Source organism: Scophthalmus maximus, chromosome 18 (assembly GCF_022379125.1).
Source record: "Scophthalmus maximus strain ysfricsl-2021 chromosome 18, ASM2237912v1, whole genome shotgun sequence".
In the NCBI taxonomy this organism is placed as follows: domain Eukaryota; kingdom Metazoa; phylum Chordata; class Actinopteri; order Pleuronectiformes; family Scophthalmidae; genus Scophthalmus; species Scophthalmus maximus.
Genome location: NC_061532.1, coordinates 6,299,235 through 6,317,158, shown reverse-complemented (window position 1 = coordinate 6,317,158; position 17,924 = coordinate 6,299,235). Strand labels below are relative to the sequence as shown.

General features: G+C 45.9%; 1 protein-coding gene across 1 annotated transcript in view; it reads left to right on the top strand.

Moving 5' to 3' along the window:
• Positions 1–3,212: 3,212 nt before the first annotated feature.
• Positions 3,213–17,924, top strand: part of flrt2 (fibronectin leucine rich transmembrane protein 2) — a 42,949-nt gene continuing 28,237 nt past the window's right edge. Inside the window, exon 1 of the mRNA XM_035618009.2 lies at positions 3,213–3,644. The gene's annotated coding sequence lies outside the window, so the exon portion shown is untranslated. The remainder of the gene's footprint in view (positions 3,645–17,924) is intronic.

The following is a 17,924-nucleotide window of genomic DNA, read 5'->3' as shown; positions in this document are numbered from 1 at the left end:
GGGGGGGGGTGAAGGAGTGCAGTCCCCCCTCACCATCCCCTGCCTCTTTCTCTAAGAACGGGGGCCTCATGCAGAACCACGCTATCAGTGTAAGTGATTTGCTGGCCCTGCCTGTGAAAAGTGCCACAAGGGGGAAAAAGGATCAAGATTCCTGAGACGCTGGGCCTGCAGTGCTCATTCGCACACTTCCTCTCCCTAATAAAGACCACACATTCCCAGCGGCCGGAGCGGCGCTGGGCCAGCAGGGCCGCGGTTCCAAGCCAGCCACAGCCACGGAGGAGAGGAGGGGAGCGGTAGAGCGCAAAGAGGCGACTGGCAAAACAATGCACCCAAAATTGCCGGGCTGCTTCAGTCGGCTGCAGTTATTTTTGTTGCGCTGCAGAGGGAAAGTCGGTGTGATGGTGGCATCTTTTTAAAAAGCGTCACTTTGTTCTCTGCTTTTTTGTCCATTGGCTGATTGAGGGGCTAAGCCACTCCTCACACCTGTGGGACAATCCCTGTTTAATAAGTATAGTGTGTACATGCAATATTGTGGAAGGGAACGCAACACAAAACAGGTGTCAGTTATTGTTGAGTTTTGCATGTCCATATAAAGCTACAGCTCTATATTATAAAATAAAGTAATCACAAACTAAAGTGGATTTTTTTGTTGTTGCCATGGCTTTAATGTAGATATATTGAGAGTGAGAGAAAAAAAATTCTAATGAATTAACTCTTTCGCTTAGTAACACTACATGGCCTTAACTGAATTATTAATTCACCCATATTGCATAAAACAACACACTTAAGTTTAAGTTTGGATATTCCCGTCATTAATAGATGTATGCCCACACTCTTGTATGGTTTAGGTGAATTAAATTGTGGCGCTCAAAGCATTGAAGAATTACATTTAAAAGGAAAAAAAATATATATATATATATAATTACATAAAAAATACAGAGCCCCATTGTATTCTGGATAATCCACTGAACAGCTCCTATTGGAGTTAGACTAGTTTCTACCAAATAAATTGCCCCCATCAAAACTGTTAACAGCGTGTTTAAGACTTCTCAGAATCAGTGACAACATTCAATCAGCGGCCAGATTGTTTTAATTCCACCTAGCAAAAATTAACACAAACTTAAAACGTGGGGGTAGGGATGTTCAGCTCTCTTGGAATCGTTTGAGAGATGTGTTGAGTCACCTTTAAGGTACTTTCCTAGTTTGTGGTGTACAACAAAATGTTTAATGAGATGGCTTCAGTGGCAGATGAATTTAATTATTTTTAATGATGTTGGTTGTTGGTCCCGGTCTAGCTAGGAAGATTAATTCATAGGAATGGTAATCAACAACACTTATTGGGTACAGACAAAGCCACTTTTTATTGATTTAAAAGCACTAAAATTGCAATATGTGCACTTGACTTCGAAGATTTTTAAAAATCAGCAATTATCGAACAGTTGTCTCAAATGAGAGAATGTAAAAATGACTTGAGAGAATATGTTTTGCATTAGTAAGGACTAAAACAAAATATCACTGTCAGAATCAAATGGAGTCAACGACCGCAGTGAAGAAATGAAAACATGTGGAACACTTATCAAACGTTCCTTCTGAGGATGGATGGCCTTATCGGAATCGTTTCCAGGGATTCTTACATGTTTGCTAATGTTCGTGTGTGTTTGTTTTTTTTAGCTCATATTTTATTTAGTTAAAAAAAAAAAATCAATATAAATCGGATAAATAAAGTGTTGAACCAGATGGTGTTAATATTTCACCCCACTGGTATTAATCATGATCATCAACATTTTGGAAACATTTTCATCTCGTCACTTGAAATTCTTCTTCTCACTTATCAGCTTGTATTATTGGAAGGTCAAAGTTAAAAGCAAGTGATAGACGAAGTAGCCAGGTGGTGACTTCAGAGTTTCCTTGGCAGTGCTCCACAGAGAAAGACACTTTGTTAGGTAGTTGTACAGTGAAAGGTCAGAGGTCAAGAAGCGCTTTCATGAAGGCCGACTTGGTAAATAAAACTCTCAAAGTTCCTTATTAAAATCTCTGTAAAGCATGGAGTGGTCCTTAGGGAAAATTGTCAGCTTTCACACAGACGATGGAACCTCATCCCTTCCTGAAATTTGTCTTTTCAGCACCAATTAGAAAATCTGTCTTTGCTTCTTATTTTGTGTTTCTTGGTCAACAAGTCTTCCTTGGTAAAAAAAACAAAACCAAATTGATCGTTTCCTAAAATAGCGCCTCTACTGGTGACAGGAGTTGGGCATTGTGAAGCTTATTTGCTTTACCAGCGCATGGTTAATGAGCTTGTCAAGGTAAAGGGTGATGGTTAGGGTGACATGGCAGAGAATCAGCACGATTACTTTACAGAGTATAAGCAAAAATCACTATAAATACACACTATGCTTACCAGGTCCACCTTCAAAACGACCGCATAAGTCATAGCACGGTGCTTCAAAAACCACCTGATCTGCTCGTCTTTTGGTGGAGGTCATTCTCTCCTTGGTTGTCGAAGACATTGAGAAATTTCTGATTTCATTTAAAGCCAATTCCTTTTGTTTTTTTCGCAACACCACATTTTATGTCATTATTTACATTTTGTCGCCGTTTTATTATTATTGTGAAGCACCTGGTCACAATCCATACTAAACACACTGTATATTATGCAAAAGAAGCATAATTACTATTCCTGTGATTGTGTTTACTCCATTAGTTTTTTTTTTACGCCTGCATAATTCATGCTCCTAGCAGTGTCGAGAATGCAAAAGAGTGAAAACAGCAGCTCCACTAAACTTAAAGAAAAGTTTTTCTTTCCCAGAGGAAAACACCCCTCTCTCTAAGTGAGCAATAAATCTGGCACTTAAGGGAGGTGTGTGTGTGTGTGTGTGTGTGTGTGCGTGAGTGTATTTGAGCATGTAAATGTACTCAGTGTCCGCAAGTCCATAGCCTCCAGAGCTGTCAAATGTTGTCTGGCCCCGCAACATCCGTAACCCATGACCCCTGTGACTCCTGTTTTGTTCTCGCCACTCCAGGCCCCTCAGATATCCCTCTGCTGGAACTCCCCCAGATGACAGACGCCGCTCTCTCCTCCATTCCTCCACACTACCCCAGTAGCCTTTGACCTCCCCAGCACCTCTTGGCTCTCCGCGCGGCTGGCCCGCGCATTCCAGTCAGGGAGCTGAAACCTGAGACCCCGGTGAGCTCATCGCCGGGCCACGGAATCAAGAGTTAAATGATACTAAAAAACAGAGGGGAGAGAAAACGCAGACAGAAGGGGGAGAGGCAGCCGCTGGAGCAGGACAGGTCTGGAACTGGTTCTGTGCGTCTGCGTGCCGGGGCTCCGCGGGGGTTAAGTTACACCAGAGAGGGCGAGGAGGAAGAGGAAGAAGAAACTGCTGGCGTCTTTGAATTATCTCTGCTTTTGTCTGCCTGTCCGCGGCGCGGGCTGACTGGTGCCTGCAGTTTCCTCTCGACACACTCCAGCGAGCCCGCCGACCTCCGTCCGCGCTTTCAAGTTAACGAGCCCCGATGGTCTCGTCCTCGTGCCTGAGCGCCGGCCTGGGATGTGAGCGGAACGCCGCGAGGTCGTGCTCTGCACTCTGTCTGAGTCTCTGTTCTTTTGCGACCCGGCCATGACCACCAAGTGTCCAAAGATGGTAAGTGTCCCTCTCAGTGCTCCTTTCAGTGCGTTTGTGTGTGTGTGTGTGTGTATGTATATGCATGTGTGTGTGTGCATGGTTTGGGGATTCTATGTACTACTTTTTTCCCCCGTGTTAAAAAAAAAAAAAAAAGAGTAGAGGAAAAAGACCCTGAATGTCACATCTCCAGATCATTGTGATTCATGTCTCGTATTGCGACGAGCACCATTAAGATGCTTAATCACTGCAAACATAATTAAACCAATCAGCGTCTCGCTCAAGCTGAGTTTGGAGGATGACTGCACCGAAGTTGGAGAAAGGAGCTTTTTAGCCAAGAGCGACTCCGGCTGAAAGCGAAGATGAACTTTGAAAAGTTTTAAGAGAGCCATTAGATGAACCTCCCACCCATGCATTATTCATGGCTGCCATGTTTCTTTCTAGTTCACTGCCTGTTGCCCGCCGTGTCTCTCCCTGACCTCGTGCTCCTGTCTTGTCAACCTCTGGGGTGACAAAGCCCTCTGAAGTAAACTTTTAAGCAGGGTTGATGATTTTAATGGGTGCCCTACAGGAGGCACTAAATAAAAGGTTGAGAACACATGTCTTGAAGCATAATAAAACAGCCCTTTCACGTCCCTTCTCTGGGGCTTGTTTTAAAAATTCAGAGCGGTGTAAGGGGCCAGTTTACACTCTGAAATCTGCCACCTGCTCTTCCTTTGCCAGCACAAAGTAATTTTTAAAATAATTGTGAGCGTTTGCAGCGATAGCTTTTGAAAATGTCCGAGGTGAAACGCGAACAATTATCTGTCACGTCTTCTGCAGCGCTCGTGCTCGTTATTTAAATGGGCGTGAAGGAAAAAATAAAATAATGACATCTCTATGATCAGAAACATTTTATTATCATTATGCCAGCGAAAGCTGCCGTGTGTGCACTCCATTTAAAAAGCGGCGTTATTCACAGGTTCCACTTAACACTCGGCCAGCGCGCCAAATCCCTGACCATGACTGCCAATGGATGTGATTAACGAGTAAACATGACAGCTTACGGAGAATAACAGCACATAACCCAACATCAACACACAACCTCAAACATTTAATTATCCTAATAAATTTCACTCATTCAGTAGATTGCAGAAGTAAGTTATTTAATTTAGTTTTAGTAAATGCTTTTTCTTGTGAAAATATATTTATTTAATAGATTTCTTTTCCAAAATTATCCCCTAATAGTTTAAATATACAAAAAAAAAAAAAAACGCACATCATATATGCCACATTGCTCTATTTCAATCCAGTGGTTGTGAGGTCACACCATATGGAAGCATAACCAAACATAAAATATGTTTTTTCATACAGTTGAACTGTTAATGATTAATTGGTTTGGTCACTGCTCCTGTTGCAGCTACTACCACCACTTCCATATATCTTAAAGAATTGTTTAAACCATTTATCTATTCTCTCTGAGAGCTGACTTTCTTTTTCTCACTTGTTAATTAGCCTTCATACCATATCCATGGTAACACGTGGCGCTATGGTGTTACACGGACTCCGTTTGGTCGAAGGTGTTAACAGTGCAGTAACCCTGTCCTAACTGGAAACTTGCTAAGGAGTAGCATTGCAGAATTCTTTGGCTTAAAGCAGTGGGACAAAGGCCCAAAGAGTTTCCTCTATGAGTAAAGTTCCTGTATTCAAGGTGGAACTCTGGTAAAAGCACCTCATTATTATTAGCTATACTCAAAGTATTGAAAGTCAACACACTCATTATGAAGGTTGAATGTCCCCTGTCAGTATATTTTCTATACCCCAGCATTAAGGAAGCAGCATTGCAATGTCCCAGCTGGTTGAGGTGAAGCTATTTCAACTATTTCAAGCAGAGTGCCCCCTGCTGATTATAATCACTTTTCTATAATTGTGAGTGGAATGTCTTTGGTTTCTGGACCGTCGGTCACAAAGAACAAGATATTTTAAGACATCGACTTTGGCTTTGGGAAACGGTTATGGATATACTGTATATATATATATATATAAATATATGTAAAATTCAGTTGGCCATTCAATATTTTCAGAGATTGATAGTCCACATGCTTAACCAAATTATAGTAATAATTGTTAGCACTCATTTATAAGATCATGTCGTATTTCGCGTAGAAGAATCTGTATAATACTTTTGAGTAACGAGTAACCGTCGTGGAGTAGACGTGCGTGAACCAGTCGGAGGTGACCTCTACAAATCTCGTCGGACTCCCGACAAATTTCATGCGTCCCGATCCACGCATCGGATTCCGTAAAAACGTGTCACTAATCTGCCGGCGCGGGTGACGGCTCCACGTGTAGCTTCTGGAGCGTTGGGGGTTCAAGTGCTGAAAAGTAAACTCTCTCACCTATAATTGCTCTGGGCGACAGGCAGAGTCGTCAGAAACGGTTTTGTATAGTAGGACGCGAGTGGAAGTGTTTGACAGCTGGAATGTGTTTTTTGTACAGTGCGGGGGCGGCGGGAGAGGCAGGCCTTTGTTTCAAAGAATGTACATTTGAAGACATTAAGTAGCAAGAATTAAAAATATAGATACAGATATATCTATATTTATAGATAGATATACAGGAATAAAAACACTGTTAGGTCTTTCAATCATCAACTTGTTCTCCCAGATTACTTTCTTCCTAAAGCTCACTGGCAGTGCAATAGAATTGATCAGCGGCCTGGCAGGATATTGAATCAAGCCTCAACAAGCCAGGTCCTATTGTACTACAGAGTCAGCTGACCGCAGTCGCTAACTGGAGGCATGAATCAGACGTTGTCTGGCGCTGGACATGGCCCGGGGCACGGCTCAGATATGCAGCGGGAGGGAGCGCGTCGGGCGAGCGCTGAGAGAGAGCGATCCGAAGGGAGGGAGAAAGACAGAAAAAGCGAGAGGGAGAAATAGACCACAGGCTGCTTCTCCGGGCCAACGGGGAGATGTAGCACAAGGGGCAGCTTGTTCTTGCACCGTCGCACCGCTCTCCGGGCATGTAGCGGGAGGACAAGGCCTCTCGCGGATGAAAGAAAAATAGAGTCACATACCAGGGGATAATGTGATTACACGCAAATGGGAGAATGGAGGTTAATTGGAGTTAAGTGTCCATAATTTTTTTTTTTTTTTTTAAAAGAGCCTATATATATACATCTGCAAGTCAACCTATATTCTGGCAGCAGGCCTCGAATTCTTTCTGCTGACTTTAAAATAAACACATACCTCCGTAGCTTAGAAAGAATGTTGGAAATGTTTATTTTATGAAGATAATACCTGGACATTGGAGGGGACCAATCATTAGATTATAGTCAATGGCTTAGACATGTGAAGTAGAATAACACGAGGAACGGAGTAAAACAAAAACATTAACCCGCTGCTGTGATCGCACTACACTTGTCTCTCTCGTGTCTGGAGGTCGAACTGAACCATGCGACACCACCACTGATCAATCCCGCCGACAGCGGTTTTCATCAAACACTCATTATCCTCCACCTGTGACCACTGGCGATGATGTGTTTCGGTGGCACATTCACAGTGACAGACGACCCTCGAAATGGGTAAAAAAAAAAGAAAAAAATGCTCAACCCTCAGTGTGCGACCGTGAGAAAGAAGAAAGAAACGACTTCTCTTCGCCATTCTTCAGCTTGTTTTGGCAAGCACACCGCCACTCACGCTGCCACGGCGAATGCACACGTAGCAGTCGGCGCTCACTGGCGGCTCTTGATTGCTCTGTACGGAGAGACGCGTGAAAGGCAAATCGCGGCGCCGATTGCTGCTGCGCCAATGTTCTGAAGATGCCCCGCAATTCAAACTACTTAGGGACGAACAAACCCCGCAAACACTCCAGGCAGCCATTTAAATCTGGCTCGCGTGCCCCTCGTGGAACAGTCACCGCCACACCGTCAAATGACAGATTGCGTTATTGCACTGGCAAGTAATTGAGATGGTTTTCATGAAAAATTTGCTTTGCAATATGAGTGATGGAAAAAAAATCAGTAGTGCTCCGTACATTTGTGTTCTCCACGGGGTGGGATTCTTTGGTCGCTGCCAAACTAATAATGCCGTCATTTCGAGTGTGAGTGTTTGTGTAGTTGCACTAAAAAGGGTTTATATTATTAGACCCACTGTGTCATTATCGCCGTGTCGTACACGCAGCAGTCAAGGCGAACAGGTTCAGCCCGCACATACTTGATCTCCGCTGGCCCAACTGATTTGCTGCTGGCTGCCTGCACACACGAGCGAGATGGAATAATTAAAATCGCACAGCTTGGACCCTCTAAATGTCATGGAACGGAATGGAAATGCACTCCCTGTTTCGCAGCTTCGCAATGCTCTGTGGGGCCAGAGTGAGTGACATGATGCAAATCCCGAATGTGGCCACTGCACCGGAATGGTTTCCGGCGTGAACTCCGGATTTTCCAGACATTTCGCCGTTCCCATATGGAGAAGGCAGCAGCACAACGTCGGAGTCAGACGCGTCCAAAACGCCAGGAACATTTGCGTTCTCACATGCAGCCCCTCCTGAAGACGTCAGCGCAATGTTTTTCAAAGCAGCTGAACTTCCACTTTCCAGGACGCTTGATTACAAAATCCCAAAAGGAATTAATGCTATAAAAGGAACATTCATTATGTCTTAAAGTGCTTGTAGGCTATGCAGAGGGCTAAGACACGCTCCGGTCATACCACGGATGGCGGCGCCGCTCCTAGCAATACCGACTCTCGAATGTCGGTTGACAGCTGCCATGGGAAACAGAGACTTGAAGTTGTGTCCGCAAATATGTCAGATGACGATTTATTGCTCTTTGAAAAGTGGAAACATGGGAACAAAAGCTGCGGCATTTGTTACAGATTGCATTGCTTTGCACACAAAGTGAGAAGAATTTTAAGAAAAATGTGTAAGACTTGAAAATAGATTCTTTATTACACTGCAGTATACAATTCCTTCCGTATCAACTTGTAGTGTAGGTAAACTATAAATGACCAAATTGCTCATTGGGCACCAGACAGGAGAAAGTTATTTTCCTGTCACTATTTTCAATATTTTAAATACATAATCTGGTCAAAGCCCATCCTACTTACCCTGGCTACAAAAGGTACAAAACAAAAGTCAACACATCAAAGAAGGTTCACCAAATAAAGTGTATTCAACTAGAAGACAGTATAATCAAATTCCAAATCAATGTCTCTTAACCTTAAAAAATAAGAAACAAAGGTAGATATGGACCTCAAATAGAATCACACGGAGCATGAGGTCGCTGTGTGTGTGTGTGTGTGTGTGTGTGTGTGTGTGTGTGTATGAGATTGTGTGTCCAGTCCAGTTCAGTTCATGAAAATATGAAGGTATGTGTGAAGAGGATGAATGTGTGATTGTTTTTGGGGAGGGGGGAGGTCAAGGAGGGAGATGAACATGGATGATAGGAGAGGCAGGTATATAGAGGCAGCCAGGAGAGATTAAAGGTTGGAGACTCGACTTAGCTTCGTCAGGGGGTCCCGGAGCTGTTCCAGCAGGTCCACAGAAGTTGCAAGGGTCCATCTTCACAAGCCACTCTTGAGTTCAGCCAGGTCCCTTTATGGCCCGGGTGTTAGATGTCCGTCACAGTTCGGTTAACGGTGATTCGTCTGCTTTCTTAGCTTTTACCCTTTATCTGTTTCAAAGCTTTTCGCTGCTAATTTGTCCTTTGGGCGCTCTCACTCCTCTTTCAGTCTGTCCTCCTCCATGGTTTCTTTGTTTAGTCTTTCCCGCCCTTTCAGCTCCCAGGTGTGCCTGATTTATCATCGCCCTTCCCCCTCCTTCCTACCCTTCATTTCCTGTCCAGGTAGGAAGTACTTCCTGCACAGCTTCCCGTCAGCTACAAACTCCATGAGAAAAGTGTAATACGCCTTCGTGCCATGTTGCTGGGCACAGTGCGGCGTATGACTGAGAAGGCTGACGCACAGGTTTTATGGCCTGCAAGCGGGGGCCATTCTTGTTTGCTTTGGAGCCTCCTGAAAGCAGCCCAAAAAGCATCTGCCAATGCCAGAGCGAGCGGCTGCCAGCGGGCACACCGCGCACAACACACAGAGCCCCGCTCCGTGATTTTCTGCTCCGACCACAGTGAACTTTTTTCTTCGCAGGGGGCCTCGCGCCGCTGACGCCCTTTCAGGCTCGGTCCCCCCCCATGCCATCACCTCTGCACTCGTCCTCCGACGCGTAATCAGCGATTCTTGTATGCCCGCGCCTCGTGAAAGCCCGATTTGTCGCTCGTGACACCACAGCAGTGTAGCGGCAGTGCAGGCAGCTTCAGACACCAGGATGGTTCACGTACCGCACAGTTTCAAGGCACTGCGAGTATTTCCATTTTCTGCTCCTTTCTACTCCTACACAGCCACATTCCTGAGGGAAATATTCGTATAATAATATTCTTACGCCACTACTTATATTTGACAGATGCAGCTGCTTTTCCGATTAAGCTCCCAACCATTTGGGATGTAACTCCTTTCCAAACAGCAGTGTCCAGATGGAGCTCTTTGTCATGTCTCGGATGTCGGTCTGTTGTTAGCAATTTCACCAGCGATTGTTTCACATGGCTTCACTGTTAAGTAACTCTGTCAAGTGAAAATAGTTTGGTATTATGCCAGAAAACTTTTCAAATATTACCTGCACACTATGAATCACTATGTGTGTGTGTGTGTGTGGGTGTGTGTTTGTGTGTAAAGTGTAATGTTTTGAATGTCATAGATCTAAGAATACATTTGCGACAGTTTAACGGTAGAAACGTGTTGGCAAATTATAGAACAAAGGAAATTATCGACTGCCAGACACTGTTAACAACGTGAGTTCATTAAATTCCGGTTTTGATCAGGTGGCCTTCATCAGGCACTTCACACGGCAAATGACCGCACGTCTTTATAAAAATAAGTAGGTGCTTTATCTACATAGAACCCTTCAAGTGTAGAGATGCCACACAGAGGAGATTGATAAAAACAAAGACATACCATACAGACAGTAAGAATAAAATTTAATAAAAAAATACATATATATACGTACGTATATATAGAGTTCCACGGTTCAGGAGCCGCAGAGTCTCCCTTAGTTTTAATGCCAACATTCGATCAACCAGCAAAACCCTGATGAGAAGCCTGCGGGGAGCTGCTGGGAACATACACGCCTGCAGTAGATCTGTAATGTGGGCAGCAGCCTGACCATATGGAGCTCTATAGGTGATCACGAGGACTGCCGAATGGATTCTGCAATCAATAATAAGTACACACCACGGTATTCTCTCTGGGAAAAAAATCCCTCAGTCCTGGAAACCGAGCAATCAACAGGCTAAAAAAAAAAAAAAATGGAAATGTAACCCAACAATAACATAAAAAAATATTTAGGATAAAAAAACAACCTCTGGTCTACGCAGTCCTCTATTACTGGGGAAAGTTCATGCAGAATTGTGTCAGTGGTATAACTTAAACACAGTGCTTGTGTAAAGCCCATTGACTGAATACATACAGTATTACAATAGTTTTTGACACATTCTAACACATTCATAACTTTCATCTAAAATGACACACCATATTTTTTCTTTTGACACTTTTAAGTACTTTGACCTGATAAAAACTTCTGTACTCATACTTGCTGTACGCAGGATTTTCAGCAGGGGGCTTTCCACTTGTATTCCTACATTGTTGTACTGACATTTCCTGTATAGGGCCCGAGTACAGTACCTCTCACACCGCTGTGTCACTGCCAGATGTGATGTCACCGTCATGTGTTCTGCGTTACGCCTTTGCGAGTGACGCAAAAAAGGACAGTATGCAATCAGATTTGAGCGGCTACGGGGCTAAGTCGTTTCAAATTGAATTTGCATCGCATTACAAACCACCTACAGTACGACTTCTCCATGGTCACTGCCATCCACGTTTGATAAAAGCAATCTGATTCCAATCTGGATATGCCAAAACTCTGATTTAGGCTGCCAATCTGAACCCGAGAGCCTGTCTTTATCCATATTCTCTATTCTTCTCTGTTGCCCCTTTTTTCCCCCTTCTTCCTCCACCTCCTGTGCGTTTCGGTGTGCGAGGGGTTTTTTCTTCACTCTTCTCTCACGGCTGCTCGCGCCAGACGCTGTGACATCATCCCTCAGTTTAGCTGCTGCAATACCCAAAACCCATGACTCGGAGATGTGAGCTGGATCACAGGTCTGGTCAACACAACACACCGGAGCCGCACTTCCAGACCAAGCATCACACCGACACCACGCAACCCCCGGGCCCCCCTGCTATTCCTCACCGTAAAAGTTTGCCTTTGTTAAACTTGTATACCCACGTAGTCAAAAAAAAGAAATAAATAAAAATCCACAACACAATATAATGAAATATCCCTCTCATACGGGAAACAATTGAATCATTGCGTTAATGTGCATCACCCACTGGCACGTGATTCACTCGGATTTGAAACTGTTGCGAACGTGCCTCCCAGGGCTCACTCTCCCCTGCCCGTCCTGCTCGCAGTCAGGCTCGGTTGACGTCCAGGCTTTGACAGCACTCACCGGAGAGTGTGAATATGTGTGTTGCGTGTTGACTTCTCTCTGGATATGTGTCTTTTTGCCCGGTATACGTCGCTTTCCCCTGCCGACACCAATAGTTGTTTTTCTTTCTCCAATCTATGTGTTGCCTCCTCCTTCTGGCTCATTGTTCACTTCACTCCCGGCACTTCTGCGCCATTATTTTCCCCATTTGCATGTCACTTGCCGAGTCAGCTCGTGTTGTCAGCTGCCCGCTGAGTGATGCATTCCCCTCCACCTTGAAAACAACACAGTAATTGCGAGTTAATTGTTTGTCCGGCGATGCGGCATGCGCAGGCCCATTTTACACACGCCGTCCGTTGAAATTTGTCTAAACAATACACATTCAAAAGACATACAAAAGCAACCCCCCGGAAAAAAATTAAAAAATATCTGAGATCTCTGGACTGTGGCGCAATAAAGTCACAATTTAAAAAAAACAACAGCATGTTATTAAAATAATCGGGGTCTCACTGAAACCGGGAGGAAATAATCCCTCCCAGGTGGCGTACAGTTTTCACGTTGTTGTAAGAAAAATAAGCTTCCTTGAATGAACACAGCCTCTGGCAGGCATCCAGCTCAGCCACATTCCACTTTCACATGACCTTCTCGCAGACCTGGCCCCGAGCGAGAGAGCCGCGCCGTCCGTCCCGGACCACACCTCCGCTTGACTGGCCTAGATAATTCAGGGCCTGCTTATCTTTTCTCCTTCGGCCTCCTCCTCCTCCTCCTCCTCCTCCTCACTGTTTACAAGCTTGACTCAACTCCAGAGATGTGACTGCCTTGTAAATCCACTCATGTGCATTTACAGGTCTGCTTTACAAGGACAGATACATCCCCTCGCCAACACTTGAAGCCTTTGAAATGTATCAAAGACTTTAGCTAGTCGAGCGGTCGGCCTGTGGCAGGTTTTCACACACACACACACACACACACACACACACACACACACAGATGTCATGTTCGGACAGTGCCAATGCTAGGAATCATTCAAACTAGTTCTGCAACGGCTGCCGGAGTTCCCCTCCTTGCTTTTATTAAACTACCTACAACCCGTCTCTGCTTCCTCAAATCGACGCATGGAACACTTGAAAAAAAACATCCTTTCGATTGCAACACAACACCTTCACCTTAGTCAATATTTGCGGGTCTGTCAGCGACGACTCCAACACACCAACCTCTGCTTGTTTTCATGTTTTTTCAAGCCACTGCAGGCTTCGCGATTTTAAAAGTGCTGATATTCGAGTAATTCCGGCGCGTGTTTTTGAACCGTGATACTGGCTCCAAAGACGGAGACGAGTGAACTTGTACGACGTTGCACGCAATGGATCAGAGCGGTATTTAAATACCGCTCCCTGCAATATTTGAAACGTGACAGCAACAGAACAAACATGAGCCCTTGGCTTCACTACGTGGCCAGACAGCTAATAGTATGTGTCTAATTTTAGATAAACCGCGGCTCACATAGCCAGGTCTGACTTGGCTACCTTTGTCACAGTTCAGAGAAGACCCCCAGAACTCAGAGTTTACTTCCACTTCAAGATAAAGCAAAATACAGTCTGTTCCCTAAAGAAAAACACAGATCAGGGAGAGATACAGAACCGGAAGCAGTCGTAGGTTAAAAATCCATTGGGTGGAGACGGAGTTTTGGTGGGAAAATCTGGCAGGTGCTGATTGGGGAATGAGCCGGGGTGTGTGTGTGCGGTGCGACGGTACGAGGCGCAGGCAGCTCCGGCAGAGTCCATGGCAACCTGGGCTTGGCTCGATTCGACAATAATCGGATTATGTCACTTTGGCCGGTTGAGTGGAAACCATCAAAAATTTGCAAGCGTACAATCGACAACCCCTTCATCAATTCTAACGTCCCGGAACTGAGTTTTTTTTTATTTATTTAATGAGTAGCAGAGGGAAGCAGTGAATATATATGCTTCTCAAACAGGAAATAGAATTGGCTTTTGCCAATGATGGTGTGTGTGTGTGTGTGTGCGCACACACGCGCGCGTGTTTGATTTGAGGAGTCAGAGAGACGGAGCCGCCACGCATCACTTTAAAATCCCCCAATAACCTTGGAGAGACGGGGCATCTGTTTGAGGAGCCCACATCAAACGAGACGTGTGTGCCAGCACAGGGCTACGCACACATTTCCCCAGTTCTTCCCGTCGAACAGGAACGGGCGGCCGCACAGGGGCGAACATGCAGGGCGGAGGGAGACAGCCTCGTTCAAGACGAGCGAGTGTGGACAGAGGAAACCAAACAGGCGGTACACTGGCAAGTACGTAGACACGGCATCAAAAGGCAGCCATTGCAGAAACGCAAATCAGTTACGTTATCGGTTCTCCTGTTCCCGTCCGGTGGTGGCGCAGGGGAGAGACGGTTGTTTTCCTGTGAGGGGCATCTGGAGGAGATTAGGGGTCCAACCTGACACTGCAGCCCCGCTGAAACATGACTCAGGGATGAATGGGGGCTTTTACACCAGTGTCTGTCTTCCCACACGTTGTTCTGCCATTCTTTATTTTTCCTGCCACCCGATAAAACACGCACGGCGTCATCTGATACCCACACGCTCGGCGAGGCAAACAGGGTTGTGCCAATCGCTAAACAAGCCTTTTTTTTTAGCGCCCTCCACACAAGGTGTTTTTTTGTCTAATCGCGCACGAAAGCAAAACCACGCAAGATTTCCCTCCCATATCACTGATTTCAAATCGGCCCAGTCCGTGCTGACTCCACATCACTGCGAGACGGCGTAATTTGTAAGGTCAGCAAATACATTTTTTTTTTCCACCCCTTCTCTTGAAAAAGCACCGAACCAGCGCAACACGGAGCGCGGCGCAGGGGGAACGTGAGGGAATGTAACAGAATAACACGAGCTCCGGCCCAGTCGAGACCAAATTACCTGCAGAGAGTCCGCACTCGCAGGCCTTGTTTTGATACAGTCTACATCGCTGTGGGTTCAACTCCCATTAGATCCGGCCTGCGTTTCCACTTGTGGCTGGGATGGGGCCCTTCTCGACAGCCCTTTATCCAGTTACGTCTGGGCTCCGGGGCGCTCCGGGGAGCTCACATTTGCTCCTCTGCTGCGGGGGCAGAGGGGGACTAATGCATGTCACTGATGCCACCTGCAGTCAGAGAAAACAGAGTTGACTGCCACTCAGCTGGACGCTAATGCAGCAGGAAAAAGGGGGGGGGGGGGGGGGGGGGGGGATGTTAGAGCCTCAGGACTCTGTTACTACAACTGACCCAGGTCATTTAACTGAAGATGTGTGTGCGTGTGCGTGCGTGTGTGTGTCTGTGTGTGTGTGTGTGTGTGTGTGTGTGTGTGTGCGCGCGCCCGCCGTGCACATGTGCAATGCCTAATACATAATAACATTCCCCCCCTTATAATACAGTCATAATATTCTGTGTCCCTGTGTCTGTTCTATAGTGCAGGTTGACTACCGTGTTTCTTTACTGAAAGCTGTTTTGTTGCCTCCGTAATTGCGTAAGACGCGATGCTGCCACTGCTGCTGCCGCCGCTGCTGCTGCTGCCGTCGTCAATTGCATCTTTTATTGTTCATTGTAAGGGAAATAATGCGAGCAGGGGTGGCAACTTGACACGTTAACGTAGAGGCATATATGCAGGCTTTTTCGTGCCGAGCCTGACAAACGGTTCCTGCGGCCCCTGCATATGAGTGTGTGTGTGTGTGTGTGTGTGTGTGTGTGTGTGTGTGTGGGTGTGTGTGTGTGTGGGTGTGTGTGTGTGTTAGAGAGAAATCCAGCGATTGTACACTGTTTCCATTTCCTCAGCGCGTCAAAGGGAAGACTATGCGGTGCTGTTCTCTTTGAGAGCGTGCGACCGTCCCTGCATGGGTTTCAATTTCAAAGCCCTCAGCACCTCAGCGACGCAATTGCTTCCTACTGCAATTTATTAAAGGCAAATTGAAAGATTCCATGGCTTGATTCGGTTTGTGTTGGCTCCGAATGTGCCGGGCTGGTTGTTTAAAAGTCTCCATCTTGCATACATGGCTGGAGCTGTGACTCGACCCCCGTCTGGGTTTGCGAGGGCTAAACTTATTGTAAGTCCTCGGGAAAGAGAACAGACAGAGAGAGAGATGGAGAGTGAGAGAGAAAATAGGAATAGAGGTTGGTTTTTTTTCCAAAGCAAAGAGGGAGGATGGCAGTGGTCCCATTAGTTGACCCCCAGGCGAGCTCTCTTGAGGCATATAGGCTTACCAGCGTCAAAGCATCAGGATACGCACTGGGAGGCATCAAAGTGCAGCACCGGGGGCAGCTGATAGCTTCGTGGTGACTTTGTGCTGTGGGACAGAGAGCACTCTCCGCCATCATTGCCGAGGATCCCTCACATCGTCTATTCATAATCAGTTTTCCATTCCGAAAACGTGCTGCCTATCTGTCTCGCATGTGGTGTCGAGGACAGAAAAGGAGGTGGTGGGGGGGGGGGGGGGGTCGGAGAGGAGCGAGGAGTGAGAAACAAGGAGCTGGTCGAGTATCGCTGACGCAGACGGGAAATTATACAACAGGGACTGTTCACATAAATGGACCCAGACGTGTAAAAGTAGCAGCGGTTTGTCGAGGACGTTTCTTTTAAACCAGAGCTCAGATGAGGAATAAAACCACTCAATTCCTACAGGGTCCTACCTCAGAACGGTCCCCCTTTAAATTAACTGGTAAACTGTGCAAAGCCGTAGCATTATTCGCGACAAAATGGCCTCATTTACAGGCACCGCTGTAACAAGCCAGCGTGTGAGTGACCCGTTTTTTGCCCCCCCGCTGTATATAAACCTTCTTGTACTTATTCTCTGGGGACATTTTTTACACTCTTGATTATTCTGAATATCATTTTACACATTTTTTCGGGAGCTCTGAAGACGCGCTCATGAGTGGAATTTGTTTTGCTTTGGTGAAATGTCAAAGGAGCCACACCGTCAAGGGAAGAATGCTGCTCAGACATGCACATCTTTGTATGCCCAGAAGAAAAACAGAAATGCAGCTGTGTGCGTGTGTGTGTGTGTGTTGTGCGTGTGTGTGTGTGTGTGTGTGTGGACTCCCTTCCTGAAAGGATGAACTGCAGCATCGTTGATGGGGGCGATGAACCCACGTTGCGGTGACATTGCGAGTGTGTGCTTCTGTGTGCCTATTGTGTTATGATTTGTGTCTGACACACTGACGTGGTAAAGGAAATGGAGTTTATCTCGGGCCCGTGACTGTGACAGGGAAATGTGACCAAACACGGAGACAATGGAGGTCAAGTGCTCCTTATTTTCCCTGCATCCTAATGCCCGACTCCCATTCAGGGACACGTGGATGAGGTTCCCGGCCTTGTGGAGCCCCTCCACACCCAGCCACACACACACACACACACACACACACACTCCCCGCTCCCCCACCCCTGTGCGATGACAGTATTAAGGCTGGATGTGTGAAGAGTTTCAGAATTAATGCAGGTTAAAGGAAATTCATTTTGTGACTGACCTTTTTCTTAATCTCTCTCGCTTATTTTTTTTCTGCTGCTTCAGGTCCACTGACACCATCAGACCAAAGTGGTATTATTATGCGCTCCGAGGCTCGTTGCATTCAATTCACGTTGAAGTGATAATCTGTGACATTTGCTGGAAAATGTGCTGCTCTGTTTTGCATGGCACGGGAGCTATCCCCTGATGTAAACATCGTAAGACGAGAAGGCCTCATTCGAGTGATGACTGTTACCTCTGCTCCTTTTTTTTTTAGGTGCATTAAATGTACACACAATACTGTCCCCT